Source organism: Schistocerca nitens, chromosome 1 (assembly GCF_023898315.1).
Source record: "Schistocerca nitens isolate TAMUIC-IGC-003100 chromosome 1, iqSchNite1.1, whole genome shotgun sequence".
Classification (NCBI taxonomy): domain Eukaryota; kingdom Metazoa; phylum Arthropoda; class Insecta; order Orthoptera; family Acrididae; genus Schistocerca; species Schistocerca nitens.
The window spans coordinates 892,396,072-892,417,944 of NC_064614.1; the positions used below are offsets into that span (position 1 = coordinate 892,396,072).

General features: G+C 43.5%; 1 protein-coding gene across 1 annotated transcript in view; it reads right to left on the bottom strand.

Annotated features, from left to right (window-relative positions):
• The window catches only part of LOC126210745 (kinesin-like protein KIF12), a gene marked incomplete at its 3' end in the record, with an annotated part of 623,286 nt that overhangs the window by 160,956 nt on the left and 440,457 nt on the right, over positions 1 to 21,873 (bottom strand). The gene's annotated exons all lie outside the window — the stretch shown is intronic.

Below are 21,873 nucleotides of genomic sequence, written 5' to 3' on the forward strand. Positions count from 1 at the left end.
GATGTTAAGTCCCATAGTGCTCAGAGCCATTTGAACCATTTGAGCCAGTGCCGTTTGCGTAACATTGTCAGTGATAATAGACAAGCAACACTGCGTTAATTAACCAATAATCGCATAAATCAACGTTAATGGGCTGTGGCAGCAGACAACCGACGCGAGAGCCTCTGCTAACAGCACGACGTCACCTGCAGCGCCTCTCTTAGGTCGTGACCATGTCGGTTGGACCGTAGCTGACTGTAAAACCGTCGCCTAGCCAGACGTTTCCTGATTTCAGTTGGTAAGAACTGATAGTAGGGCTCGAGTCTGGACCAGACTCTACGAAGCCATGGACTGAAGTAGTCAACAAGTATTGTGCAAGCTGGGATGGCTGCATAACGGTGTGCACTGTGGTTACGTGGAATATACTGGGTCCTTTGGTCCAACTGAACCAATCATTGACTGGAAATGGTTATGTTCGGCTACTTGGACACCATTTGCATTCATGGACTTAATGATCCAAAACAACGATGTAAATGGGCCACAATTGCTCGAGACTGGTGGATTCTGGACAATTCCAGCGAATAATTTGGCCACCCAAACATAAATCACAACGAAAATTTATGGGACGTAATCTAAATGTCAGTTTATATGTACAAAATCCTGCACGGCGACACTTCCGCAATTGAAGACGGCTATAGAGGGAACATGGCTCAATAGTTCAGCAGGGTTATTCCAACGACTTGTTGAGTACAGGCCACGTCGAGCTGCCGCTCCACATCATGGAAAAGGTATGTCCGACGCGATATTAGGAGGTATCCCAAGACTTTTGTCACCTCAGTGCAATTAATCTCAAGAGAAATTACATTATACTTATTAAACCGATTATGGTCAAGGCCAGTGACGTAACGTGTGTGTCACTAGAGGGTGAGTGCCTTGGGCACCGATTCGTTAGGGGGTACATTTCTGTGACAGGCGAAAAAGATGAGGAAGAACTGAATAAAAGGGAGTGCAGAAGGGCGAAATAGGAGGAGGAAGGGGAAGGAGAAGGAGGGATTGAAAAGGAACGAAAGGACTGGAAGAGAAGTAGTGGACTGAAAGAGAAGGGGTTTTGGGGAGAAGGTGTTGGAAGAGTAAGATGGAATTCTAGGAGAAAGAGCAGATTGGAGGATACTAAACAGGGAGTGGGATGAGGTGATATGACAGGAAACAATGAGAAGATGTGGATCTGATTCTATGCAAGACCCATCTCTCCCTGGTATAGAGAGATTGTTTCTTGTTTTTGGTTATTGGGTGGAGCCACTCTCGTTATACCAAGTGAGGGGGCGTAACGGAAGTGTAAACACTATGTTTTGTGTTTATTGTTTTTATTCGTCGCGGTTTTGTACTGCTTGGTAATGAAACGATGAAAAAATGATCACGTTATCGTTGCATACAGTGCGATACTAGAACTGTGTGTTTTCGATGTAATTATTCAAGCGTGCACCTTTTACTTCCTTGTAAAGTTTTGTTGATCGCAATCAAAAAATCAAGAGGGTAGCATCAATGAGTATCACAATAATGAGGAGTTTCCAGTAGGAAAAGGATGTGTGTGTGTGTGTGTGTGTGTGTGTGTGTGTGTGTATGGAGGGGGGAGGGGGTGGCAGAGGATGAGGAGGAGGGAGGGGACGGCACTGTTTACCCGTTAAGCTACTGTTGACGCCCAAGACTATTGTAAATATAAGCAATACAAATACTATGTACACTGAACGCATTAACGAAAGTTCTAAGATTACTGCTACCGCTAACATTGACCTTTCGTCACGAAAAGCAGATTAGGACAGGGAAAGACGGAATTCCTTAGAAAAGAAGTCTACCAATATCTAATAATGGAGAATGTACCTTTGGAATACAGGATTATATGCCATTGAGTATAGACTGTGGGAAAACCAGAAAAGACAATTGAAACGTCTGAGATGCCGTGCTACGGAAGGTTGTTGAAAATTACGTGGATGGATAAGATAAGAAATGAGGAGGTTCTTCGCAGAACGGTGAGGAGACGAAATTGTAGAAAATATTGACAAGAAGAAGGGGCAGCATAACAGGAGATGTGTAAGTCATCAGGGAATAGCTTCCATGGCACTCGATAGAGCTGTAGAGGGTGAACACTGCACCTGTGGGAGAAGACGGATATTGGAATACATCCAACAAATAATTGAGTGTAAGTACTACTACGAGATAAAGGGGATGGCACAGGAGAAGAATTGGGGGCGGGCTGCGTCAAACCAGCTGAAAACGCCTGACAAAAAAATCTTTAGTTAGCTAGTCGCTAAATACCAGTTTCTTCGTGTAATGCGGTTTCAACAACAGGTAACTCCCATACTGATAAACTTCGGTAGTCTGTGAGAATACCAGCCACGTCAGAATGCAGTTTCTTTTCCACTGCTTACTGTAAGCATTGTTAATACAAAGAGGCAGTCTATGAAATTCGTTTACCTTGCTGGATTCACGAAGTGTGGTAAATAAGAAAATGTTAATCACAATAATAAACAAAAACATACATTTTACGTCGTAAATAAAGTACACTCCTGGAAATTGAAATAAGAACACCGTGAATTCATTGTCCCAGGAAGGGGAAACTTTATTGACACATTCCTGGGGTCAGATACATCACATGATCACACTGACAGAACCACAGGCACATAGACACAGGCAACAGAGCATGCACAATGTCGGCACTAGTACAGTGTATATCCACCTTTCGCAGCAATGCAGGCTGCTATTCTCCCATGGAGACGATCGTAGAGATGCTGGATGTAGTCCTGTGGAACGGCTTGCCATGCCATTTCCACCTGGCGCCTCAGTTGGACCAGCGTTCGTGCTGGACGTGCAGACCGCGTGAGACGACGCTTCATCCAGTCCCAAACATGCTCAATGGGGGACAGATCCGGAGATCTTGCTGGCCAGGGTAGTTGACTTACACCTTCTAGAGCACGTTGGGTGGCACGGGATACATGCGGACGTGCATTGTCCTGTTGGAACAGCAAGTTCCCTTGCCGGTCTAGGAATGGTAGAACGATGGGTTCGATGACGGTTTGGATGTACCGTGCACTATTCAGTGTCCCCTCGACGATCACCAGTGGTGTACGGCCAGTGTAGGAGATCGCTCCCCACACCATGATGCCGGGTGTTGGCCCTGTGTGCCTCGGTCGTATGCAGTCCTGATTGTGGCGCTCACCTGCACGGCGCCAAACACGCATACGACCATCATTGGCACCAAGGCAGAAGCGACTCTCATCGCTGAAGACGACACGTCTCCATTCGTCCCTCCATTCACGCCCGTCGCGACACCACTGGAGGCGGGCTGCACGATGTTGGGGCGTGAGCGGAAGACGGCCTAACGGTGTGCGGGACCGTAGCCCAGCTTCATGGAGACGGTTGCGAATGGTCCTCGCCGATACCCCAGGAGCAACAGTGTCCCTAATTTGCTGGGAAGTGGCGGTGCGGTCCCCTACGGCACTGCGTAGGATCCTACGGTCTTGGCGTGCATCCGTGCGTCGCTGCGGTCCGGTCCCAGGTCGACGGGCACGTGCACCTTCCGCCGACCACTGGCGACAACATCGATGTACTGTGGAGACCTCACGCCCCACGTGTTGAGCAATTCGGCGGTACGTCCACCCGGCCTCCCGCATGCCCACTATACGCCCTCGCTCAAAGTCCGTCAACTGCACATACGGTTCACGTCCACGCTGTCGCGGCATGCTACCAGTGTTAAAGACTGCGATGGAGCTCCGTATGCCACGGCAAACTGGCTGACACTGACGGCGGCGGTGCACAAATGCTGCGCAGCTAGCACCATTCGACGGCCAACACCGCGGTTCCTGGTGTGTCCGCTGTGCCGTGCGTGTGATCATTGCTTGTACAGCCCTCTCGCAGTGTCCGGAGCAAGTATGGTGGGTCTGACACACCGGTGTCAATGTGTTCTTTTTTCCATTTCCAGGAGTGTATTAAAGAGCTGAAATGAAAACGTGAACTCAAGTACCCAGATGCTCCATTTTGCCTCATATTCCCGATTTTATTTTATATATGTTGTCCAATTGTTAAGTGTTAAGTTTCGCCTAGTAGATGGTCGCACCCATCAATAGGCACCGAGCTACATGGCGCCTCGTCGTCTAGTGTGATGATGGAGAGTAGGATACCTGGCTCCCATCCACGACGTCTGAGTTCCATTCCTGGCACTAGAACTACAGTTTCGTGCTGCTCATCGTATGCGACTTACCGAGACTTCTAGTAGGACCGTCATCAATGGTACAACGTCGTCTATGAGTGGGAAAATCAGTATTTTCACACGTCTTACCAACTTGTTTCATTATGATATTTCGTCATAATTTTTATGTGAAACACATGATTAAAATTACGTAATGCCTGAGAATCAAATCACTTCTCAAGACATCCACGGATAGTGTAATGGAAAGGGAAATGGACAACAGATTGAGAAGCTATATAGTCGGGTGCTACGATTGCGCTCCTAAAGGTGTGGGGGAAGGGACAAAATCGATTTTAGATCTTTCAAAATTAGAGAATTACTTTATTTCAAAGGCGGCTAGCCAATTTCAGTCATCAAGGGATGTTATTCGAGTCACCAAACTTTACAGTAAATTTAGAAACGAGTAAGATCACAAGTGAAGTGCAGTCGGTGTCGTCTCCTGATTTCAAATTCGGTATGTGATATGGTCTGGAGACACCATGTTGAGGCCCACTTCTTGATGAGAACCTGAATCTGCCGGACGTGATAGATAGCTCTGATAAATAAGAGGTATAGACCGATGAGACAAAACGTGGCGACCAGTAGCTGTAGTTGCGTGTTGGTACACCTGTGGAATGCAGTACAGCAGCTGTTTTCCGTGGCATGGATTCGACGAATCCTTAGTGGCTCCCCGGAGATACGTAGCACCAGATGTCTACGCACGGGTCACACAATTCCCGTAAATTACGGGCCGGTGATTTGTAGGAGCGGTGCTGGAAGCCGATATCGCTACCAGTGCGTCCCACCTCCTGATCAGGCGAGTCTGGCTGGCAGATACCTATGTGAGTTCACTGTCATGCCCCTCAAACCACTCTAGCACGATTATGGTTCTGGCACGGTCAGTTATTCTGCTCGAAGATATCATCGCCTTCGGGGAAGACATCACGCGTGAGGGGAAGCAGATTGTTCGCAATTATGGTTCAAAATGGTTCAAATGGCTCTGAGCACTATGGGACTTAACTTCTGAGGTCATCAGTCCCCCTAGAGCTTAGAACTACTTAAACCTAACTAACCTAAGGACATCACACACATCCATGCCCGAGGCAGGATTCGAACCTGCGACCGTAGCGGTCGCGCGGTTCCAGACTGTAGCGCCTAGAACCGCTCGGCCACCCCGGCCGACTCGCAATTATGTTCACGTAGTCCACAGCTGTCCTGGTGTCTTGAATTGCTACCATGTGTCCATGTAATCCCAGGTGAATGCCTCCCATAGCACAATACTGTGCCACCGGCGTGCATCCGTGACGCAGTGGATGTTTCGAGCAGCCAATCGCCTGGATGCTGGCGTATTCAGACACTACCATCGACGAGCAACCTGATTCATCCCACGAGGTGACACGTTTTCTTTGATTCGCGGTCACTATATTCATAATCCACTATTGTCATAATTGATTATGTCGTTGGATCAATTTGGGAACATGTAAGTGTCGTCTACTGCAGAGTGCCATGTTCGATGGACGGTGTATCTTAAACACTTCTGCCTGCACCAACGTTGTACTATCACCAGTTGTTGTTGTCGTCATCTTCAGTCCAAAGACTGGTTTGAAGCAGCGCTCCATGCTACTCTATCCTGTGCAAGCCTCTTCATATCCGAGTAACTACTACAACCTACATCCTTTTGAATCTGCTTAGTGTATTCATCTCGTGGTCTCCCTCTACCATTTTTACCCTACACGCTTTCCTCCTGTACTAAATTCGTGATCCCTTGATGCCTCAGAACATGTCCTTACAAACCGATGCCTTCTTCTAGTCAAGTTGTGCCACAAATTCCTCTTCTCCCAAATTCTATTCAGTACCTCCCCATTAGTTGCGTAATCTACCCATCTAATCTTCAGCGTTCTTCTGTAGCTGTACATTTCAAAAACTTCTATTCTCTTCATGTCTAAACCGTTTGTTGTCCATGTATTACATCCATATATGGCTACACTCTCGGAAAAGACTTCCTGACACTTAAATCTATACTCGATGTTAATAAATTTCTCTTCTTCACAAACGCTCTCCTTGCCATCGCCAATCTACATTTTATATCCTCTCTATTTCAACCATTCTTTTATTTTGCTGCCCAAATAGCAAAACTTATCTACTGCTTTAAGGGTCTCATTTCCTAATCTAATACGCTCAGCATCACCTGATTTAATTCGTCTACATTCCATTATCCTCGTTTTGCTGTTGTTGATGTTCATCTTATACTCTCCTTTCAAGACACTGTCCATTCCGTTCCACTGTTCTTCCAATTTCTTTGCAGTCTCTGATAGAATTACGATGTCATCGGCAAACCTCAAGGTTTTTATTTCTTCTCCAAGGATTTTGATTCCTACTCCAAATTTTTCTTTGTTTTCCTTCACTGCTTGTTCAATGTACAGATTGAACAACATTGGGGATACGCTACAATCCAGTCTTACTCCATTCTCAACCATTACTTCCCTTTCGTGCCCGTCGACACTTAGAACTGCCTTCTAGTTTCTGTACAAGTTGTAACTAGTCTTTCGCTCCCTGTATTTTACCCCTGCCACCTCCAGAATTTGAAAGAGTGTCTTCCATTCAACATTCTCAGACGCTTTCTTTGTCGTCATAACTGTAACATATTGCTGCTTCAGAGAAGGGACCAATCCCTGACGTCCACGAACTGTAAACGTCCAACATCTCGTCTCCCACACGTGGTTTTACCGTCCTTCGACCACTTTCGACAGGTGATCACAGCAGTAGCAAGCGAACAGCCGAACAGCTTCACCATTTCCAACATGCTCGTTCCCGGACGCCTGTCCATAAAAATCTCGTCTGTGTCAAAGTAGTTTATGTCACTGGATTTACTCATTCGTGGCCCGTATCGTCGCTAGTTTGAGCTCCCATTCGTTTCTGTTCCGGTCGTATATTTTCCTTACCCTCAATGTCACCACGTAGCACGCAATATTACGGTAGGCAATAGTAATAATGTTTTGCTTCATCAGTGTAGCTGTTCTGTTGTCGGCCTTGCGTTCCTGCTTGCGTATTTTCAACCTCTGCTATAACGCCCAGTTTCGGATGTTCCTCTGACAGGATTGTTTGTTGCCGAATACAATTGACTTCAAAGGAAATGCTATCACAAGAGCCGGCCTCCGGTGGCCGAGCGGTTCTAGGCGCTTCAGTCTGGAACCACGCGACCGCTACGGTCGCAGGTTCGAGTCCTGCCTTTGGGATGGATGTGTGTGATGTCCTTAGGTTAGTTAGTTCTAGGGGACTGATGACCTGAGATGTTAAGTCCCATAGTGCTCAGAGCCATTTGAACCATTTGAACCTATCACAAGAAATTTGCTATTGGCGGAAAAAAGATATTTCTTTCTTTGCATGGATATTACAGCTAACATACGGTAAGTTTCTCTATAAGAGGAAACGCACTTACTCGTTGACAATTGCGATAGAAGGGCTGAACTTAATGATCGTAACTTTGCACTACATGAACGTGACTGTAACTGTAGTTGTGTTGAAGACGGTTGCTGCGTCTTCATCACTGACGTACTTCGCTGGATGCGGGAAACAGGCTACGGCGTGAAACGCCGGGGTCTCGTCATTAGTGTCTACTGCAGCTGGCACGTGTGCATGCATTAGGCGCGCGTGCCGTGATTCGATATGGAATGGCAGAAGGCTTCACATTCTGACAGCAATGGCAAGCGTTTAGCGGGGCACGCAGTGTGTTCCCTGTATCTCGGTAACGCGCATGCAGCAACATATCGCGCATCCTAGTTACCGTGGTTACCGCACTTACAGAGCGTCATGGCTGTGTGAAGTAAGACTTGCGCATGGACTTTTTCGGTATTTGTGACTCACAAACCATGTAATTAAAGACTGTTATTTTCCTACGCCGCGTCAAATAAACTACTAAATTTTTTTTCGCGTACATCTACAGCAAAGTTTAACATGTCTTCTGAACAAAGAAATATGACGTCACAACTAACACGTAAACCTCCCCTCCCCCCACCCACAAAAAAAACGTTAACATAGGATATACAGTTTACATAGATGCTTCTCATATTTCCTAATTTGTTCGCGACATTGATCGCCACATTGAACCTTCGTTTTAATGGATCAGAATGCTAACCCTCCTTCGAAAAGGACAAAAATGGTTCAAGTTTGGCTGTAAACAACAGCGTTTGTGAAAAATGATTAAGTTTACTTTTATTTCTTTGGTTATTGATAAGTGAAATTGTAAAACATGTGATGTACTGGGTCGCACCTATTAAATTACTTGCAGAAGTGGTCGTGTTACTATAACGATTTCAAATGGTTGTAACACGGAAACGGTACGTTTCCTATCATGGGTTCCACTTTAAAATATTGTCTACTCAGTCTCCTCTTCAAGTTCTACAAGTTGGCAAGGAGAATTTTAGAGCATCCCGTATAACACAGGTACATAAATACCACTGCAACATGTGTTGGAAAACGTATCCAAACATTACGGACAATATTTAGATAGTAAGTTTTCATTGTTTAATTGCTGTTTTTGACTAATTAATTAAATCCTTCTCATATTTTGACACATAATTTAAATTCAGCCACAGCTACATAATCTGAATGACAGCGAGCAGATCATTTTCTGTAAGGCAGATGTGCCACTTGTATGTATCCTACAGATGTTCAAGGTACAGTTAATGAAAAGTAAATATGGTTTTCATTATGTGAAAATTGCTATCATTTTAAGATTATGAGCAAACTATTCATCCAAAAATGCTATGTTACATATAATATTAATCAGCTTCTCAGTGCACATCTAGTAGTATCTCTAAAGCTATCACATCATGTTAAAAAGTTGTAGTTCAGACTGATGAACGATCCTGTCAGTTGTTTGCTGTTGCTGTATGAAAACCCGGTTGGTGTCAATAAAAGAGGGCTGCCGCCTTTGCGTGGGGTAAGTCACTCAGTCACAGGTAGGACAGAGCGGACTGTGGACACTTGTAATCAGTTATTTTGCTGAGAGTTGAGACTTTAACTCTGCCGTAGCTATGAACTGATACAAGCAGTATGTACTTATGTTTAAAGCGATTTGCAAACCACTAAATTGGGGCTCGAGTTACATTTAGATCGAAATAGCGATAGCAATTAAATCTTCAACAGTCCGCTGTTTAATATGTGTAACTGTTTAATAAACAGTGGCAATTTTTTATAATTAAACTCGTTGTTGGGTTGCCCCGTTTACACGCAAATCTACAAATCCAACCAAACAGAATTAATTTAAATTTATAGTGAGCGACAGACTGCGACCATGGCCCTTATGATACAAAAACGAGCGGAAGAAATAATCTACCAGTTGCATTGACCTACAATTTAATGATGTACTGTTGCCAGCTATAGGATTATTCCCATCAGAACCGAAACCAAACCTATATCAACAACTTTAGTTCAGGAATGCTTGATGAAGTAACATGAAAATCATGAGGAGATACATTGTTTGAAGTCATTTTACGGGTAATTCAGTAGGTAAAAAGAGATAAAATCAAAAAATCATGGATTAGGACGCTACAGTGCAGAATGGAATAGAAGGCAGATTTACAGGTGAATGTAGGCTTAAGAACGAGGATGAGAGAGGAAAACGACTGCTTAGGTTGTATAATAAATTTCTGTGTGTTGCAGCAAATACCTGGTTCAAAAGTCACAAGAGGACCATATAATTTTGGAAAAGGTCAATAGGCACAGGAACATAACACCTTATTTAAATCACGCTGAAGTGAAGATTCCGAAATCAGACATTAGACTGCAAAACATATCCAGGAGAAGATTCTGACTCTGATAACAATTTAGTAATGATAAAGAGTAGGTTAAGTTTAAAAGCATGGTCAAGAAGAATCAATGAGTAAAGCAATAGGATACTGAGTTACTGGGGAACTGTGCTTTAGAAATTGCTGGAGGCTACAGATACTGCGATAAAGGACACTACAGTTTGTAGTTCAGTTCATCTCTAAAAGGGGTCAACACAAAAGCTGCACGTACAAATATAGGTGCAGGGAAGGTAACCGCGGAGAAAATTTGGGTAATTTCAATTGCTCGACAAATGAAGAAAATAAAAAAAACTTTAAAGAGGAGAATGAAATCTAACAATATAAGACACTTGGAAAAGACCTCAACAAGAAGGGCAAGGAAGCTAAAACGATCTGATTACAGGAAAAATGTGAAGTAATCGAAAGTAGTTGGCAGGAAGGATTCATTATACAGAAAAATTAAATCAAATTTTAGAAAATTCAAAGGTGACGATGTCAACGTTAAGAGTTCGAAATGAATTTTACAATTAAGCACAAGGAAGAGAGGGCGTAATTGGAAACAGTAGGGGAGGATGTTGCACCTGGAGGTTAGTGCTCTCAGATGAGTGTTCTGATCTTGTGACTGACTTTAAAATCGCTTTGAATGAATGTGTACTAGAAACTGCAATTTTCTACTGTTTTTGGTGTTGTGAGACATGAGGTTGTAGTTTATTACGAGTTCCACTTATTTAAGAACTTATAATATTCTATACTAAAACTATCTGGACAATACTGTTAATAATTCAGTTACAGAGTTTTTTTGTGAGTAATTACATATTTTTAAAACTAGCTACGCAACATGTGGACGGTTAAGCCATGCACCATCTTATACCCTGAATCGGTAGGTCTTCTACTATGGAACCTGTTATATTCGTGAATGAACTAAGTTTATTTAAAGTGATAACAATTTTGCCAGTTTTGAGATGGAAATTTGTGTTCGTCGCCAATAATTCGTATTTCCAAATGAATTTAACTTGTAATTGGTTTTTGATAATACTTCTTCTTAAATTGATTTCACCTACTGATTACTGGTGTTTAGTAAATCATGTAACACACAAACTACTAAATACATTATTGGCTACATTATTTGGATGCAAAACATTTCAAATTTGATAAAAATATTTGTTCCTAGGTACATAGCTATTTTGTACTTTGAACCCTGTTTCACATTTGGAAAAACTTTTTTATTTTGTAGTAATTTTAGTAATTTCAGGAAAAACTGCAGCACACATAAAGTGAATGCTATTATATCAAAATGGAGTAAGAAAATATATTAAACTTGTATTACAGGGCTGGTTAGAGGCGAATGTCTGAAAAGTGTTCCAACGTACAGTACCTTCCCAACATTGAGCATTTCTATGATAATGAGGAACAACCTGCTAATGTAACAGGGGAAGAAACTGTTATCGATTAGAAAACAGGGGATCCAGTATTAGAGCAGGAGTTAGACAGCGCTTTGGATGACTTGCAATAAAATATGGGAGAAGATGTTTACACATTCCCTCGGATTTCGCACAATCATTTACCGAAGCCGCATACAAATAATTGGTCTAGTTAGTGGGACTGGAAACCTTTGGAAGAACGCTATTCAGATAATCCTGAAAATAACAAGGGCATATGAAAGCGAGATATACAGTACAATCAGCTCAAAAGCTCCTGCACCCATGTAGCCTACCATAAGAATATGGAATGAGACATTGAGAATGTGCTAGATGACGACCAGTTTGTCTTTAGGAAAGGTAAAGGCAGGAGAGTCAGATCTGACATTCTGCTTGGTAATAGTAGTAGGGCAAAGTTCGTACCACCCTACGTTGCATTGTTGCCAAATTTATTCAAGATGGCGGATCCAAGATGGCAGCGATAGATGTGGCAATGTCGCAATGACGCCATGGTGGAACGTTCAAATTTGCTGGGAAAATAGGTCACTTGGGCTACCTCCACTAACCTAAGCCCCCTCCAATACCTCCTCCCCTCCCCTACCCTCTTCCCAAGAAAATTGCAGGAAATTCAAATTTTGGCCTGAAAAAGGTCACTTGCACTATCTTCAGTAACCAAAGAAAGTAGTGGGAAAATTTTGCCTGGATGATAGGTCAATTGGGCTACCTCCACTGACGTAAGTCATCCGACCACTACCTCTTCCTTGGGATTGGCGGGAAAATGACTCAGTCTGTGTCCAGCTGCTGTAGAGGAGGGGGTGTACTTTATTTATTTTCAGTCGGAAGTTGGAATAATTTATTTAGGGTGAGATTTCACATAGTTTATTTATTACACTGATACAAAACACTCGCCCTGGCATGCTTGTTGTCACAGTTAATAGCCCAGAGGCACTGAAGTACAGACATGCAAACAACTCGTAAATTGTCAGAATAATGCATGTATAACGCTCTGTGAACAGACTCACAAATTGTAAACTGTCGGAATTATGCATTACACATCCAACATACCTGCAAACTACTCGTAAATCACCGAAATAATGCAGCACACTGACTTACAGACACGAAAACAACTAAACTGTCAAAATAATGCATGTAAAACAATCTGCAAACACAATCACTAGTTATAAACTGCCGAAATGCACTGCACAGCTTACAGGCCTGTTCAAAAAATAATGCAACAGACACGTTCACTATTCATCAAAGTGTCTAAAAATAGTTTTTAATGCTATACAGACACGCTCACATCGCTTAAACAGCCGAAAATAATGAAGGGTACAAATGCTCATTGGACGTAAAAAACTTTTCGAACTATCAGTAAGAAATTCGACCGCGATGTATCAGTGAACTGTTCCTTACAGAGGCCCCAACACGTGCATGCCAGGGTGGTTCAAGCACGCTCGTCTCAAATGCGAGATGTGTCAGGCCGCGCATGTGTTTATCATTGCTGACACATAGCATTTCTACCTACGGTCCAGCGAAGACCTAATTGCCAAGCGAGAGATGTTTGCCTAGCTGCTCACCATCGCAAGTGCAGCTAAAAGGTTGTCAGTGTCATACTGATATCACAGTAGGAGCTTTTGCAGCTTGTCTGCATGGAAATTCTAGTCCTAACCGGGCCAGTTCATGAAAATAGCCCAACATAACACCAAATGCATTATTCATAGCGATCCTAATGGGACAGCCTGTCCCAAATGTGAGACGCAACTGGCCGCGCACATGCTTACCTGCCCAGCATGGCTGATGCATCGCGGCAAGATGTTCGCATAGCATAGCCGGAAATTTCGGAGTCCTACAGCTCCTGGTCTGGAGATGTCCTAATGCCACAATGGAGGGTGAGGGACAGCATACAACTGTAGATACCTTGCCCCCATCTTGTTAGAACCATCCTGTAGATGCTCCTACGTCCTGGCACAAAGGATGTCTCGTGAATAAATGGAGCATTCTGATTGGCTCTTTCTGAATTTACCCACCAAATTACTGATGCTGCCGGTGCATTACACTGTATGCCTTTTTTCTGCAGATGAGATTTTCAAAAATGGTTCAAATGGCTCTGAGCACTATGGGACTTAACATCTGAGGTCATCAGTCCCCTAGAACTTAGAACTACTTAAACCTAACTAACCTAAGGACATCACACACATCCATGGCCGAGGCAGGATTCGAACCTGCGACCGTAGCGATCGCGCGGTTCCAGACTGTAGCGCCTAGAACCGTTCGGCCACTCTGACCGGCACTTCTACATCCTCCATATAGCTAGCGACCACTAGACACTCGTACATATACCACGAAGACTGTTGTGCAAAGGCTGGGTTGATTCGCCTTGGCACAAAGGCATCACTGTTTCTGGCCCCAACTTACTTGCTTGCTTTCTACAACCATCTCCAGACTCTGGGATTACAGGAACACATGTATTTTCACATAGTTTGCCAGAATACTATACCATTTACGCGATACTTCTCTATATCAAGCACATAGCAATATCGCTTGCATGGCAGTATCGCTGGCACAGTATAAGTCCGAAGATGTAGACTGGAAATTATTTCTCTAGAAACCCGAAACTTTAGCGAGGTGCAGCGTGCTGTAAACCACTGAGCGTCTGGAAACTTATCCTGTCAGTGAAGATCTCTACGTGAAAACTCGAAAAATTGGAGGAAACTGATAATTCCACTCGCCAATACCGATGTCGCTGATATAACAGATTCCAAATCATCCCTATAATTAATAAAGTCAACTAAGGTGCTTCTCAGGTCTACAGGACCAGAAAATGCGTCTTATACCCATCTTTCATCTACTCGATGCACACACCACAATCGATGTTCTCTCAACCAAATAAAGGCGGGAAATTTCGAGAAGCAGTCAATTGGACTATTTACATTGGGGGGGATAATGATCCAGGGCAAACACATGTCCATAATGAATCTTCTCAAATTTCCAATGAGAATACACACAATCACGAAAGCTGTCCAACATATACTGAGTATTGGTTCACTATTCATCCATTTAGAGGATGACACGGTTAGGTAGCCTACATTCCTGTACCCTAACGTCTCAGGCATGGATATGTGTGATGTCCTTAGGATAGTTAGGTTTAAGTAGTTCTAAGTTCTAGGGGACTTATGACCTCAGATGTTAAGTCCCGTAGTGCTCAGAGCCATTTGACCCTAATCAGAGTTTCCATTCGGACGGCTCCTGCCGTTAGCTGGAAACATGAATAATTCTCGCCACAAGTCACCGCTGCGACGTACTCCTCGCACACCAGACAGAATGGTCCTAGGAAACTGGCTACAAATATATTTGATCGCTATACTTACAATTAAATGTGACGATTACGGTCTCATCTGGAGGACATTCGATAATGAACGAAGTATTGGAAATATCCCTTGCTGACAGCTGGGGAATAGTAATATCTGTACCTTTCTTATGACTTGGCGTACTTTTCCAAGTAAAAAGTAAAGCTTCCATTTCCTTTGCTATCGCAGTACTCCACATCAAACCGATACCTTCATAACGACTGGACATAGTCATTTTTTTTGCACATGTCAGAGCGCACATACACACACACACACACACACACACACACACACACACTATAAGCCTGATGCTTAAAGTGAACCTATCATGCAGTCCCTACTACTAAGTATAATACTTCACCAGTAACTGATTGCTGGCGATATGAAACGATACTGAGTGAAAATCAGCGATGGTTGGACTAGTATCATAAGTTTTTCCTGTGAGTGGTACCACTGTGTCTTACAAAGAGAGGCGTAATGACCATGTTACTATCAAAATCGATCTTGATTCTACAGACGCTCACAAGTATCGCTAACAATATCCATTTTAAAAACTATACAAGCCTTATAAATCGAGGTATGGCATTACCTCCGAATGAAGTGGTTTTTTCAGACAAATACCGTGACACTGAATATAGACGGTGATCGCCGGAATGGATAGTATTAGACACAGTGCGGCTACACGTCGCCAACGGATTTAACATCGTAATAAAATCACTGAATTTAGAAAGTGTTTCAGCTAAGGAACGCAGTATGAAGCCAGTATTTGCAACTACTTCATGCTGCCGCTAAATATTTCTCCCGTATTTGTAAAGCATTGCTTCTCAGTTCCACGTCAGAGGTACTGCAATATACGCACTGGGTTATGGGTGATGGCTGATTGAGAAGGATCACAAACAGTAGATGGTGTGCTGATTGAGGTCGTAAGAAATGTGCACTAGCTTTTCAGATCGCTAGCGCTACACTTTCCGGTAGAAATGCTGTCTGTGATTTGGAATCAAGTCTTTCCATTCAACCACATACTTGCATTTGATCCTATGGAGAACCTTTTAATGATTACAGCCACTAGTGAATAATATTTCTGACACTCTCATTTGTCAAAAGAGTCACCTTTCTCGAACGTATCTGCTGCAGTATAATTTTAGATAGCCCCTATGCATCTTGCAACTGCCCCTCAGACTCTGTGCTGCCACCCTGCAGTTTTGTGCATGTGATCGTTGCAATGTAAGTCAGAACTGAGCAGAAACCAGAGAGAGCTATATCTACCATATTCTGCAGCCCATGTGGAAACAGGCTAAGCTGAGTTAGTGCCACAGGACCTTGTTTTGTCCATTCGAAGGAAAATGGGAACATGTTGTCATAGCTCCGACAGCAGTGTACGATGTGTAAGGTCAGCGCCAAAGGAAACTCGCTTCCGCAACACGAGGTCGTATTAAGACAGTACGAACAGTGGTGTTTCTTATCGGGAAAATTAGGAAGACTCAACATCATATAGGTACTGCAGTCTGTAGCAGATCCGTGTCAGTCAGGGTCCATTCACATCTATCACTCCAAAATTCTATCATCGTTATTCCGTACCACCCAACAGAGAAAACTACTACCTGTAAAAGCTCTGCTAACTTCATCCAATAGAGAACTTGACAAGATTTTTACCGCGTCTCTCTCTTCCCATACATCGAAAACAAATACCATCTGAGTGCCGGAATCGAGAGCATGTAGCTATCCTATTAAATATACAGCTATTGATCCACTGGAGCAGGTGGCCAGTGATCGAAGTCGCTTGCACAAATCAGTGTAAACTATACTGTCAATCGCAAGTCAGCTCCCTGTGTCGTTGTTTGAAACATTGTTTTCTTTTCTGCTGTAACACACTGTGCACGCTGCCATACATTTTGCTTTTACCAACGTGACTTTGAAGTCTGTGTCAGGTTCTGAACTGACATTAACATGTTCTGATCTCACAGAAAACTAGTCGTCGCATGGTGTAAATCATGTTGTTGCTGCTGCTACCACAAAACACACACACACACACACACACACACTGGATGATTTTAAATAAAAGACAGTCACAACATAAGGTGACTGGAAGAGTTTTGCGGTGTTGTGGAGCATTTCCAAACTGCTGTCAGAAGGCGATTGACGACATCTACATTTAAACTCGTCTGTCGCAGTGACAGGATAGTTGATGACTCTGAGTTTCGTTTCTATTGATTCCTCATGTTGCAGTCATCTACCTAATCACTTTTTCGGTGCTAGCCATCCCCAGAAGGTGTAGCCCCTTCGCCAATACCCTCCCTCCATCTCAAACAAGCGTTCTCAGTCAATCATTGTATGGTAATCAACAGTGTACCAGTGGATGGATGGGATGGAAAAGACACCGCCGAAGTACTGTAATAATAAGCATCACAGTTGATAGTGCGAACAATTTTACAGTAATTTCAGCACTGACCAATGATGAGACAGCATGCTTCCCAATTTCAGTATCATTGCTAAGCCGCCCCTCCTCTAGTTTGTGAATACCACTGCGAATGTAGATAGATGACTGTGTAGTACGTCCGTATTGTAAGTATAGCGATCAAATATATATGTAGCCGGTTTCCTAGGACGATTCTATCTGGTGTGCGAAGAGTATGTGGTGGCCGGGGGCCTTTGGCGGGAATGACTCACGTTTCCAGTTAACGGCAGGACTCGTCCAAATGGAAAGACCGGTTAGGGTATAGGAACGTAGGAGACTTACCGTGTCATCCACGGCTGAATAGTGAACCAATACTCATTATGTGTAAGACAGCTTTCGTGATCGCATGTGTTCCCCTTGGAAATTTGTGAAGATTCAATATGGACGTGTGTTTATGCTGGAACATTATTCCCTCCCACGTAAATTGTCCGATTGACTGCTTCTGCAAATTTCCCGCCTTTATTTGGTTGAGAGAATATCGACTGTGGTGTGTGCATCTATCAGGTGAAAGGTGGGTATAAGACACATTTGCTGGTCCTGTAGACATGAGAAGCACCTTAGTTGACTTTGTAAATTATAGGTATGATTTGGAATCTGTTATATCAGCGACATCGGTATTGGCGAGTGGAATTATCAGTTTCCTCCAATTTTGCGAGTTTTCACGTAGAGATCTTCACAGACAGGATAAGTTTCCAGTCGCTCAGTGGTTTACAGCACGCTGCACCTCGCTAAAGTTTCGGGTTTCTAGAGAAATAATTTCCAGTCTATATCTTCGGACTTAGACTGTGCCAGCGATACTGCCATGCAAGCGATATTACTATGTGCTTGATATAGAGAAGTATCGCGTAAATGGTATAGTATTCTGGCAAACCATGTGAACATACATGTGTTCCTGTAATCCCAGAGTCTGGAGATGGTTGTAGAAAGCAAGAAAGCAAGTTGGGGCCAGAAACAGTGATGCCTTTGTGCCAAGGTGAATCAACCCAGCCTTTGCACAACAGTCTTCGTCGTATACGTACGTACACACACACACACACACACACACACACACACACACACACACACTGGATGATTTTAAATAAAAGACAGTGACAACATAAGGTGACTGGAAGAGTTTTGCGGTGTTGTGGATCATTTCCAAACTGCTGTGGTCGCTAGCTATATGGAGGATGCAGAAGTGCCGGTCAGAGTGGCCGAGCGGTTCTAGGCGCTACAGTCTGGAACCGCGCGACCGCTACGGTCGCAGGTTCTAATCCTGCCTCGGGCATGGATGTATGTGATGTCCTTAGATTAGTTAGGTTTGAGTAGTTCTAAGTTCTAGGGGACTGATGACCTCAGAAGTTAAGTCCCATAGTGCTCAGAGCCATTTGAACCATTTTTGATGCAGAAGTGATGATTCTGTATGGCGCAGGATACAAATTGCGTGTTTACTACATCCATACAGTATTTGGTGTTATAGCCGGTTTGGGGATAGATTTCACACTGAAATATTGAAGCGTCCATTATAGCGACAGAGCAGTGTAATTGAGGAAGTGTATTCCCATATTTGACCATCTGTAGACATCTTTTGGAAGGTTTAACTGTCAGTGCAATATGGCGATCTGTACAAAATAGTTTTACCACTGAAAATCTCGTCTGCAGCAAAAAGGCCGACAGTGTTCCCACACCGGCAGCATCAGTAATTTGGCGAGTAAATTCAGTAAGAGCCAATCAGAATGCTCCATTTATTCACGAGACATCCTTTGTGCTGGGACGTAGGAGCATCTACGGTATGGTTCTAACAAGTTGGGGACAAGGTATCTACGGGGGCAAGTTGTCCCTCGCCCGCCATTGTGGCATTAAGAAATCTCCAGACCAGTAGCTGTAGGACACCGAAAATTCGAGCCATTTTTCTCTTCTTCAGACAGTGATTTGAATTCTGTTAACGTAATTGTTCTGATTTTCTTGTCTGTGCTGAGACAGTGCTCTCTTTTCAAAGGACAAGAAAGCTTTCTTCATCAGTGGTGTTTTTGCAAGCGTGCACATACCTGATGATGGCTTCTAGTTGCGGGAATGTTTACCATTTATGAGACGTGTGTCGAACGCTGGACGTCACGTTTTCCAGGAAGGGTAGCACGGGATGCATTGTAAAGACCATCAGGAAGAATGTATTCCGTGTTATTCTGGACTATTTTTTTTTAAAGAGGTCCTGTTAGGGCAAGAATTTCTATGCAGACAAGTTGAGACATCACGAAAGCTCCTACAACAACGAAAGCGACAGTTAACTATTTATGTGACCCTTTATGATTTCCGAGAGTTAGACTTGGCACTTATTTACATAGACATGTGACGTCAGTATAACACTGACAGCCTTTTAGCAGCGCCTGCGAGGGTGAACCACTATGCAAACATCTCGTTCGGCGCTGGATACGCAGCTCTGAAAGCTATACATCAGCCACGGTAAACATGTGCACGACCAGATGCATCTCGCATATGGGATGGGGTGTCCGATTAGGATCGCTAGGAAAAATGCATCCTTTCATCATCCCACCTTGGAACTCTGTACGAAACATTTCGCTGATATGTTGCGGTCGAATTTCTTAACGATGTTAGAAAGCTGTTTTACATGCATTGAGAGATTTACGAGTAGTTTGCAAGTCTGTAGGATATGTATTGTGACCCCAAGCGCGTCAGAGGGAGTGATTTGTATCAATGTAATATATAAACTATGTGAAATCCATCCCTAAATAAATTGCTCCAACTTCCCACTGAAATTAAATAAAGTACACTCCTTCCTCTCCAGCAGCCCAGCACAATCTGAGTCCTTTTCCTGTCAGTTCCGAGGAAGAACTGGTGGTCAGATGACTTCAGGTTATTGGAGGTAGCCCAATTGACCTATTTCAACACCAACATTTGAACTTACCACCATTTTGTTGGGGAGTGTGGTGGGGTGGGGGGAGGGGGTTAGGTTAGGTTAGTGGAGGTAGCGCAAATGACGTATTTTCCGCCAACATTTGCACTTCTCGCCATGACGTCACTGCGACGTTGCCACATCTATCAGCTGCATCTCGGATCCGCCATCTTGAATAAATTTAGCAACAATGCAGAGTGAGGCCACACGAACTTTGCTTACTATTGGTAATGACTTAACAAATATCAAGGTAGGAAGACGTTTGAAATCCTTAGAAAATATGTATACACTGTATCGGAAGACAGATAATATGCAATTTATGAAAGAACAGAAAGGGTAAGAAAGACCAACGACAAGCGCTCGGATTAAATAGAGAGTACGGCTGAGATACATTTTCCTACTCTGTTGTTCAACTTATATGTTGAAGAAGCAATGAAGGAATTAAATTTAAATGTGAGACTAAAATTAAGCCTGAAAGAATGTAAATGTTGTGATTCGTTGATGATGTTGCTATCCTCTGTGGAAGTGCAGAAGGATTAAAGGACCCTGTTGAATGGGATGAACAGTCTACCGACTACAGAATACGGATCGAGTGTATGCCAAAGAAAGACGAAAGTAATGAGGAGCAGCAGAAATGTGGTTAGCAACAAATTCAACAGCAAAATTAGATACCACGTAGTAGATAAAGTGAAAGAGTTCTGCCACCTGGTGAAAGGAGTTAATCAATGCGCCTCTCATGTAGTTGTGTGGTTTTGCCTTACCAAGTTCGACAATCTTTTATCGTCGTTATGCTTCTTGACAGGGAATCTTCTCTCCGCCTGCATTTACCCATATTTCCCATACCAGAGAGAGAGACAGACAGAGATGACGCAGGGAACAGAGACTGAGTGAGTTTTATTTCCATTCCCATTACATTTGACATTCAGTATACTATGTACCATTGCCATCTATCCTTAAACGTGAATGCCACAGGGTAGAATGAAGGTGGGCGTAATTACTAACGCATGCAACTGAGAAAATTCGGGTTGCTTCTGTTGGTATAACTTTGAGGCGGAAGGCTGGGAACGGCAGTCCAGGTCAGTCCAGCCTGGCTGCTGGGGGACCGTTTACCTGCGCGGGCTTTCGTGTCGGAGGCTCTCACGACTGGCTCTCCCAGGTAACCTGACAAGTACGCTTTGGTCAGAGTATCGAACGTTAAGGAACTGATGGAAAACTTTGAGAACGCATAAACCTGCAACGCTTCTCCGGTCTTCTCATTGGAGGAGAAGTCTGGCGCCACAAAAAAAATTCAGTCCCGCCCCTCCAAGGTTTTCGTTCTCACTGATTGGAGGCAAGGCAATTTGGATTTTCATCACAAGTTTCCGGGGCGCTGAACAAGGCAGTCGCAGTTGACAATTGCTGCTCCTCAAGAATGATGTGCGGTTTTAGTGGCCACTTTTGGTCAGGAACTAATTCAGAGTTTTCAAGTTAGGAACTCTATGCAACGTTATGGATTTGTTGCTTACCCAATCCATTTCCTGCTGAATAATGATGGGTTTAAATTATTTAAATTTGTCTGTAATGAACCATAGGATAGTTTTCATATGTGATCCATGTCAAATTCTGCTCGGGAGTTCCTTCCTCTTCGTGAGTAAATGTGTTGTTCTGACATGTAGCATGCACATAAACTTCTCCGGAATGTCTGTGTCAGGACGTTTTCTCTTCTCCTGTGTACTCTAATCGTACGCGCCATGTAAGAGAGAATTGCTGGGATGTATTTAGTAAAGTGGAGTC